Genomic DNA, 10,490 nt, shown 5'->3' with positions numbered 1-10,490 from the left:
CCAAGTCTCCATATCTTTCTGCACCTCTCGCCACAACACCTCATAGTTATTTTGAAACAATTTCATGTTTGATTCTGCAACCTGAACTCCTAGATATTTTACCTTAGGTACAGTCTCAAAACCTGCCCTCCTTTCAAGCTCATGTTTACGATCTTGTGTCATGTTTTTAGCTATCATTTTAGTCTTTTTTGGATTCAGTCTAAAACCTGAAACTTTACCATAGTCTTGTATAATGTCCTTCATCAAGATTATTGATTCCATTGGTTGTGATAGGGTAACAACCAGATCATCTGCAAATGCCTTTATTCTGTAATCCTCTTGCCTAATCTTTATACCTTTCAAGATATTAGAGTCCCGTATTGTATTTAGCAAGACTTCTAGTGTTAAAATAAATAAAAGTGGGGACAACGGACATCCCTGTCTTGTTCCTTTTTCAATTTTAAACTCTGTTGTCAGACTTCCATTAATAATGATCTGTGCCTTTTGCTCTTGATAAATTGCTGAAATCGCCTGTATAAATTGATCCCCAAAGTCCATCTTTTTTAAAGTCTTTAGTAGAAAATTCCAATCCACTCTATCAAAGGCCTTCTCTGCGTCCAAAAAGACCAGCACTGCAGGAATCTGTTTATTCTTCTCAAGATATTCCAATAAATCTATTACTTGCCTTACATTGTCCTTCATGTATCTGCCCTCGATAAATCCCGCTTGATCATCATGAATCACCTTTTGAATTACTGGCATCAACCTGTTGGCTAGTACTTTCGCAAAGATTTTATAATCTGTATTCAAAAGAGATATTGGTCTATAGTTCTCTGGTTTTTTAGGACCGATTTGTTCTTTTGGTATCAAAGATATGTAAGCTGTTGTCCATGATGGGGGTATTTTACCCCCTTGCTGAATATTGCAAAATAAATCTCTAAGTTGTTCCACCATTTCAGCTTGCAAAGTTTTGTAATACACTGCATCTTTTCAATGACTGTAGGCGAGAAGAACTTGCAATCATGTTTTGCTATCATGCCAGTTATTGTTTGGGTAACCACTTAAGGGAGTAATTGAGTTCTCATAAATAAAGGTGCACAAAACCATTTCTTTAAAAAATGAGACAGATGTTTTTCTCTCCAGTTTCCATCTACTGTTTTTCTCTCCGTTTTCCATCTGCTGCTTTAGTACATTGTAACCATGTTAATGTTTTTCTCTCTCCTTTTATTAATAGTAACAGCAATAGTACTTAGATTTATATACCACTTCACAGTGCTTTACAGCCCTCTATAAACAGTTTACAGAGTCAGCATATTGCCTCCAACAATCTGGATCCTCATTTTACCGACTTCAGAAGGATGGAAGGCTGAGTCAACCTTGAGTCGGTGAGACTCAAATTGTCAAACTTCTGGCAGTTAGCAGTCAGCACCATCATGTCTCTTAAGGTTTAGGAAAATAAACATTTTAAAAAGGAGGGAAGTTCAAAAAAGGGGGGAAGAAAGAAAAGAAAAAATGTTGACTTCCAACTCTTTCCAACACAGTAAAATACTAATAGTTACACAACATCTACTTTTTAGATTAACTGTCAATATTGAAAACCAGTTCTATAAATGCACAATTATTAAATATTCAAACTGAATTCTAAAATTCACTTTTTCTATTTTGAGCATAACAACAAGAAGCAATACCCTAAAAGAAATAAGAACAAATATAATATCTTTGTTTCAAACAGTTTACTTTGCCATCTTAACAAAATCCATTTTCCCCTGTTGTGGGGAATGATATATTTCTATTTACACATATTAATCTTACTGAACTATCAGCATCTAAATTAACAAAAATCACTGTATTCTTTTAAATGCTTTGACCTTAAAGGAAGAACACTTTTGTATTCATTTAAAATTCTAAACATTTCTTTAAAAAATATCATCTTTATATCTAAAATCAATTAATTCTTGTATGTTTTCTTAAATTTCCTTTTAGCATATATACTGTCAAGTTCACTTTCAATAATATTTTGCAAACTTTAAGAATTACACATACAAGTTGTAGAATGGACAATAATCCTTTTACAGGCTTACTTCCAGTTGTGCCATCATTCTTAAATGATTAACTTGATATTAAGATAAACCTGAGAGGGAAAAAAGCATTGAGAAATCATCTTCATGAGGCCGAGTTCCTCAACCTGCATGATCGAGATTTCTGAACATTGTTGATTTCTTTTACAACACTTTGCACAATTGTGTTTTATCTACCTAGCAATTTATTCTGAATTGCTACTTTACAAGCTTACAAAAATAGGACTCCCAGAACATCTCACTGTTCTTATGAGAAGCTTATATACTGGTCGAGAAGGCTCAACACGAACAGAGTAGGCTGGTTCCAGGATGGCAAAGGACGGCAACAAGGCTATATACTCTCCCTTATTTATTCAACCTCTATGCTGAATATACTGTATATTGAGGGAAACTGATTTGGAAGAAGATGTACATGGTTGTAAAACTGGAGGAACAAACATCAATAATCTGGGCTGAGCTGATGACGCTATCCTAATAGCTGAAAATGCAGAGGATTTGCAAGCTCTAATAATAAAAGCCAAGGAGTACAATGGGGAAAAAAATGAGACTAAAATACAATATAAAGAAGACCAAATGAATGGCAACAGATAGAAGAGCCAGCCTTAGAACTGATAATGAAGATAGTGAAGTGTTAGATAGTTTCTGCCTTTTAGGATCAACCATCAACAGTACAGGAACAAGCGGTCAAGAAATATGCCACACAACACTTAGTAGAGTAGCCATGAAGGTCTTGGAAAAGATACTCAAATGCTATGATATGTCTATATCTATAAATAGCAGAATTGTGTAAGCAATGGTACTTCCTGTGACACTTTATGGAGATGAAAATTGAAGAAGCAGGATAAGAAGAGTATTGATGGTTTTTAACGTTGGTGTTGGAGAAGATTCCTGAGAATACCATGGCCAGCCAAGAAAACAAACCAATGGTTCATTGGACAACTAAACCCAGAGTTCTCACTTCAGGACAAATAACCAGGCTAAAGTTATCCTACTCTGAACATATTGTGCAGACCCTGCTCTCTGGAGAAAGTTCCAATGCTGGGAAAGGTGGAAAAAACAAGAACATTGGAAGATCTAAAGCATCAGATTAGGGACAGAATGCCATGGAGAAAATCTGTGATTAGATGTGATGTGATGAGATGAGATGACATTAGATTAGATTAGATAGAACTGAAAAAAAGTGTTTCTGAAAAGGAAGGAAGAAATCCATGCCTGGCATCATATTTACCCATACACATATCTTAGTGCAATGTAAATGAAAGAAGCTAGATAAGAGGTAGCTACTGCAAGAAAAAGGAATCCAGCTTTGACATGAAGAGTGAAAGATTCGCGGTTGCAAGGAACTGGAAACACCGGAGTCTTTGTCTCGCCACCTGCAGCGCGCCTTACAGTGGCGTCCTGCCCTGCGTAGCAGCAGATGGCTTGAGATACCCCGGGGTGCCTCCTGTGGAACCGGCTGAGGTCATATACTTTCCTGTCAATCACCAGCCAGAGTTCTCGTGGCGGGCTCCGTGCGCAGCCCGATCTCTTCCCAGGTGAACCGCCCCGAAGGGCCAGACTGATTGGCCGAGGAATCAGCCTCCCTCCTCCGCCTGGGAAGCCATCTCCCCCCGACTGAGGCTTCGGGGAACTTGGCACTGTCCTTTTCAGCACCACGGGAGAGCGGACTGGGCGGGTCCTGGCGAGGGAGTTTCCCCCTCACCCCCTTTCCCATCTCCGATTGGCCAAGAGCGTCATTGACGCTGCTCCCCTGGAGAACAAACGCGGAGAGGGAAGCACCGAAAGCGCCAACTCGGCTGAGCCTGGGATGTTCAGCTTTTCAAGTACGAAAGAGGAGTTGGAGGCTGGCAGCGTTTTTGCAGTAAGCGGAGCAAACTCCTTTTCTTGGTTCCATAAAAATCCTATTTCTCCGCAAGCAAAACGATAAGAATGAAGGACCCTGAGGTCGATTTCGTGCAGGGCAAGTAAATTGGCAAACAAGATTTGGAGTCTCTCTGTGGAGGCTCTATTCTGACCGGTTTCACTAAGAAGCAAGATCTCCCCACTTCTTTAGCCCCGCAGTCACGGGAAGCAGTTCGATCACAGACCGATCTGCGATTCTGTCTGAAGTTAAGCTCTTCCTGAATGTCATCGTTATTTATTTTGCATGTTCTCACCACAGACGGACGATGCGCGCACTACTTCCTAGAAAAGTGAAAAGTCTGGGACGGAGAAGAGTGAAAGAAATAATCCCGCGATCCAGATCCGGGGGAGGGGAGGGGTGTCTGTAAAGCTTGACCTCTACAACTGGTAGTGATGGGACTGAAATCAGTTTTGCCAGTATTTGTTCATTTTAGAGAATAGGCTGATTTGTGAAATTTAGAGTTGGTTTTTTTCTTTCCTCCTCCTCTCCATCCCTAGAATACCACAGGTTGAGAATTTCTACCCGCTACACAAAAAGGAGACTGGCACAATCCGAAACAGCTTTTCATTTGTCAACAAATTACAGTGACAAATCCTCTGTCACGTCCTACTGGTATTGTTCGACTGTCATGGGGGATTGACAGGGCCGTATCAGTAATAATCTATATCCACATCTTGCAGTTGCTCAAATGCCTACATTGAGATCCAGTTTGTTTGTGCCTTTATTTTAGGTTTAGGAATTATGTACTCTAGGGTCTTAAAGTCCTTATTTCTCTTATTTTTTATTCTAACTGAATAATTGCATTGCGACAGGCCAAGAAAATGGCTTCAGAAACCTAGAATCAAGCTTTCCAGTACAACTGAGTGAATGTTGTGGGCCACAGCTGGGTCTCAACTAATGGAATTTATAAGAGATGTTTTGCTAAATTGTAAAACAAAATGCTGAAACACCCATGAAAATTTGCTGTAGTCCAAATACAATTAATGGATATGGTGAGAAAATTTTACATAGTTAAGAGTTTTCCCAAAGAGTAGCATAAAAATTTATAAACATTTTCAACAATAAGGCAGTGAGAAGGATAAAACAAAGAATTAGGCAATAAGCATTCTGTTAAAGCTGAAATGAGCAACTCTGAAGGGCATGGTTCAAAGATGATTTGTGAGTTTCCTTAGCTGTGTAATTATAACATGCTTATTTTAGGAGTGAGTTGACAGTTTCCATCTGTTTCCCAGATGGGAAAGATGAGAAAATCTGCTAACAGTTCGCAATAATTATGATCAGAAAAGCTCTAATAATTAGATGATATAAACATTATATCATTATCAAATGATATAATGTCCTAAGTAGTATTTGGAGAAAGAAAATCTATCAATTAGAGCAGTGGTTCTCAATCTTCCTAATGCTGCGACCCTTTAATACAGTTCCTCCTGTTGTGGTGACCCCCAACCATAAAATTATTCCTAAAACCATTGAAAATATGTGTTTTCCGATGGTCTTAGGCGACCCCTGTGAAAGGGTCATTCGACCCCCAAAGGGGTCCCGACCCACAGGTTGAGAACCACTGAATTAGAGGGAAGGAGGAAGAAAAAAAAGAGGGTGGCTACCTGAATGGCATAGATAAAGAAGTATATATACAATCTATTTTGCTCTATACTTTTTTTCCTCCTTTTCTCTCTCTCTTTCCCTCCCTCCCTCTTTGATCTGGCTTATTCCTCCAATACCCCTTGAGTTAATTGTACTGTTATTTCCAGGAGGAGGAGGAGGAGGAGGAGGAGAGGGGGAGGGGGAGGGGGAGGGGGAGAAAGAGGACATTCCTCTTGCTCCGGCATTTGACTTGTGGAAATAACAGTATGACTAGCTCACTCACAGTGAGCTGTTCCACTGGGTGAGTTGCTTGCAGGCAGTTATCAGCAAGTCACTTGGGGCGAGTTAGAGGGGTGAGTCTGCCAGGGTGAGCAAACTGGGGTAAGCTGGCGGTGGTGAGTTGGCCAGGATGAGCCAGCCAGGATGAACCAGCCAATGTGAGTTGGCAGCAGTGAGCCAGTGGCGGTGACCAGCAGATTGTCTCATTCCGCCTTGTACAATGCAATAATTATCCAAAGTAAGTATGGTTTTGTAATTACAAGTCTTGCCAGAATAACTTTATTTCATCATTCCAGGAGCAGGCTCATTTTTTAATGGGCCTGCTCTTGGAAAAATATGGAAAGCTACAACATTTCAAAATCCTCCTGAGTACTAATGAGTTTAGGATCCAATCACACAACTCAGTAAAGGACAAAACTGCTTCCACAGGGAGCAAAGCTGGACAGTATTTTCGGACAATGAACTAACTAAGAAATCTATATATAGATCTCTCTATGGTAGACAAGGGATGAGGTGGCTCAGTGGCTAAGAAACTGAGCTTGTTGATTGAAAGGTCGGCAGTTCAACGGTTTGAATCCCTAGTGCCGCGTAATGGATGGAGCTCCCATTACTTGTCCCAGCGTCTGCCAACCTAGCAGTTTGAAAGCATGTAAAAAATGCAAGTAGAAAAATAGGGACCACCTTTGGTAACAGCGTTACATGCACTTTTGGCATTTAGTCATGCTGGCCACATGACCACGGAGACATCTTTGGACAGCACTGGCTCTTCGGCTTTGAAACGGAGATGAGCACCACCCCCTAGAGTCAGGAACGACTAGCACCTTTACCTTTACCTATGGTAGACAACTGAGCTGCAGCATTAGTAAAGAATCATAAGTATCATTCAAAAGCAATGCTTAGAAATTTCTGACAAACTAGAGAAAAACTTCCCATTGAATATAAATGGCAGTTCTGGTGAAAATATATTCTTTCAAGTAATCACCATTTTTAATTACTTTTAATCCTCAGTTAGAATTTACTTTCTGGATATGCAATACCGAATATATTTCAAAGATTATTGAAAACTATCTCTGATTTAGGACTCGGCCCAGATGAACACATAACACTGTCTAAGCGCCTATATAATGACTGGTAAGTAGCAGTTTGGGGTCTACACCTCCTACAGAAGAAAGAAAGCAGAAAGAAAATGCATGGGATTAGCTATTAGCACATCTAGCAAGAAAAGACGGAGAAAGAAATTTACTTTATTTCATTCTCATTTTATAGTGAGATTATCATTTATAATTCAATTTTTTTCCAAACATACTATACTGCAGTGATTAATCACATCTTATCTACTTAAAAAGGTAAAACTCTTATGAGTTTGAACCTGAGTTCCATTAAGTACCATTTCATATCATATTATGGTGATGATAATCGGTCTGTCCCACCAAAGTCCCACAAAGCAGGAAGAATGGATCTGACACCTGGAATACAGTAACAAATATATTTGTGTTAAATATATAGTTTTTAAAATTGTGTATTTGGCTTCTGCATGCAAATGTATCTCAATTTAAGAAGAAGTTGCTTAAGTATGACTACAGCTAACTAGAAAACACTATTAAAACATCTTTTAGTGTTCTGACCCAGCCTTAGCAGAAACAAGAAACAGACTCTTTGTCACGAAAAACCCCTCTTTATTTACATCTTGTGAATTAATTGCATTCACCCACAAAAAGTCCAGGCAATAGTCCTTCAAGGAGTTAACTGCAGTACAGACCTTATCAGTTCCTTGTGATAATTGCAAGGCTGTGAGCTCCCAGCCGGAAATTAAGTTCTTTGTGGCATGAAACACCATGAGCAAAACCTTCAGAAATATGAACAGTTGTCTCCTACGACAACTTTTCTTTTCCTTCTATTTATTCCCCAGCCAGGGAGGGGCCATTCAGCGTCCATGTGTGCTTTGCTTCCTGAGTTGACTTCTTGTCCTCTGTTGCTCACCTCTTCTAACTAATGTATTCTGTGCATACATGCATCTGGAACAGGTCCCAGCTGTTCTTCCTCCTCACTCATATCAGCCTCTAAAGGCAGCTGCCTCTCTGGTGGCTGGGAAATGTTGGACAGCCCTGGCTCTATCTCTGCATCTGATGCAGAGCATCCATCAGAGCCTTCCCCAAACTCCAGCACCAGCCCAAGATCCTTCCCAACCTCCTCATCGTCTGAGTCTGCTGCCAGGTCTACTGGCAGCTGGCGGGCCACAACTTTTAGTAAAGTCAAGTCTTCCTTGAATAGAGTTTGACTCTTAGTGATTTCCTGCCCCTGCAGTTATTGAGGCAACAATATTGAAGTAAACTTGATTTTATTATTAGAAGGTTTTGTGGTTTTAAATGAAAAATGAGTATGTATAAGGCATACAGGTTACTGTGGCCTAATGTTAAGAGGCTGAGCTTGTTGACTAGCAGGTTGGCAGTTTGAGAGCCAAGTACTGTGTGATAGGGTGAGCTTCCAGCTCCTGCCCACCTAGCAGGTCAAAAGATAACAGCATTCCATGCACCTCAGTGTATATTCATGTGGGCCACATGACCATGGAAGCATCTTTGGATAACATTGGCTCCCTCTGCTAGGAAGCAGAGATGAGCACTGCCTCCTAGAGTCAGACATGACTGACTTTTACTTTTTTTTTTTTAATGTAAAAGGAGCTGTTATAGGAAATTTTGACTCCCCATTGTCTGTTGTATCAGGAATAGTACCTTGTTCAGCATGGCCACCTCCGGGCTTCCCCCCAGAGGTGGGGGGTGTCTTCCCTTTGCCCTATACCCAGAGACCATCTGGGCCTGATATGCTTCTCATTGAGGTCCAGCTCCTCTCGCCATTTTGCCTCATCTCAAGCCCGGTGTGGGCTAGAGGGGATGCTCATCATAGCTCTGGTTTCTTCCAGCTCACTCCTATGGTTGGTTATTGGATACTTAGTGTCGAGGTGTAAATAAATTGTTATTCAGATGCAGATTGGGCAGGGGACATCAAGTCCAGGAAGAGTACTTCGGTGTATGTAATATTACTGAATGGAAGCCCTCTCCACTGGTATTCAGGAAACAGAAGTTGATTGCCACTTCTACTACTGAGGCAGAATATGTCTATCTGTCCAAGGCTTCAAACAATTTAGTCTGGTTTGATGACCTTTTAATGAATCTATGGAAAGAACCTGTGTATCCTGTAAGAATTTACGAGGATAATATGGCAGCAATCAACATATCAAAGGGCAATGGGGCAAAGGTCACACCATATTGATATAAAATGCAAGCATGTAAGACAGCTATCAAAATTGGGTTTTATTGAAACTACCTTTTGTGAGACTAAAGAACAGATAGCAGATATACTCACTAAACCATTGCCCCGGGAACAACACAGATACCTCTTAGGTAAAATACATTTAGTAATGTAAAGGATGTATTTTTGTATGGTATATTGTATGTGACGAATGTATAAATGGCATCAATAGACACAGAGAAGAGGATTGTGAGAGAAAAGTTATTTCTCAATTGCTGTGCCTATTAATGGCTTTTGGAATGGACAAGTGGGTGAGCCAATCAGGAGGCAGCTGATGGGTTTGAATATTCAGGGCTTTTATGTTCCCTCCCCTAACTGTCACAGTTGACAGTATAAAAGGAGATTCTTGACAGAAAACCGTTGGCAGTCCAGAAGGCAGTCCAGAAAGCAGTTCAGAAGGCAGTTGGCAGTTAGGAGTGTTCTGTTCAGCTCTTCTATTATTCAGCTCTTCTTCTATATATATACACACACACACACACACACACACACATACAGATATATATATATCTGACAGGATATTTAAGCAAAGTAATGAAATATTATTTAATATTTGAATATATATTGTTTTTATTTTTATGTAAATAAAAACATTTATTGTTAACTGCTTCAGAGGCTCATTTGTTAAAGTAGATCTTAATAGAGGTAAAAGTTTACAATACATTGATTTATTTACACCTCAACACTTAGTCCCCATGGTAGATTGCTGTCTGTGGGTTGACCATTAAAGCAGATTTTGCCTAATGTCAGGGCTTCCTCCATCTACTGCCTAGGAAAGAAAAACCCTTGGCTTCATAGATTCAGAGAAAAGATACTTTTACTAGGAGAGAACTGAAGGCAACAGGTTTCAGCCAAGATCTGAGGCAAAAGTGGGAGAAGCATCAAATTGAAACAAACCATAGAACCCAACCCCCTTGTATCTAGGCAACCAGAGGGCAAGCACCAGACAGGAAATGTTTTGAGAAAGTCTTTGATTCAAATGCATTGTGACTGCTGCATACAAAGCTAGAAGAAATGACTGTGGAGAGATAAGCAAAACTAAGGCTGGTAGCTGCAAAGCTGCAAAGAACAATTCTCCACTGAGCGCCCCCCCACCCACACCTTTTCCATGGCAGCAAGCAGCAGGCTGGCTGACAGGTAGCTTTCATGTTACTATGGTGTTGCACTGCAGTTGGGAGTACATCTTGGATGGTTCTTTGTGGAATAGGTCATTTATTATCTTGGCCTCTTCTTCTCTAATCTGTCTGTCTGTTCGTCCGTCTTTCCATCTATCCAACCATCCATCCAGAATAGAATACCACAAGATTCCTTTTCAATATTATTTATTTATTCATCAACTGTACATGGCTGCCCATCTCATGAAA

General features: G+C 40.2%; 2 long non-coding RNA genes across 2 annotated transcripts in view; one reads left to right on the top strand and one right to left on the bottom strand.

The window, feature by feature from the left end:
* Window positions 1-6,804: 6,804 nt before the first annotated feature.
* On the bottom strand, window positions 6,805-9,372 carry LOC117667029 (uncharacterized). Its single transcript, XR_004591937.3, has 2 exons — window positions 8,553-9,372; window positions 6,805-7,289 (listed from the first exon to the last, which is right to left on the bottom strand). It is a non-coding gene; the product is annotated as an uncharacterized LOC117667029 (long non-coding RNA).
* Window positions 9,373-10,080: 708 nt separating this feature from the next.
* LOC117667026 (uncharacterized) overlaps window positions 10,081-10,490 on the top strand; it is a 37,743-nt gene continuing 37,333 nt past the window's right edge. Inside the window, exon 1 of the long non-coding RNA XR_004591935.3 lies at window positions 10,081-10,263. This is a non-coding gene — a long non-coding RNA (uncharacterized LOC117667026). The remainder of the gene's footprint in view (window positions 10,264-10,490) is intronic.

The sequence above is a fragment of the Pantherophis guttatus genome, chromosome 1 (assembly GCF_059756535.1).
Source record: "Pantherophis guttatus breed Tessera chromosome 1, ASM5975653v1, whole genome shotgun sequence".
NCBI lineage: Eukaryota > Metazoa > Chordata > Lepidosauria > Squamata > Colubridae > Pantherophis > Pantherophis guttatus.
The sequence above is the reverse complement of the archived record's forward strand: the minus strand, read 5'-3'. Positions and strand labels throughout refer to the sequence as shown.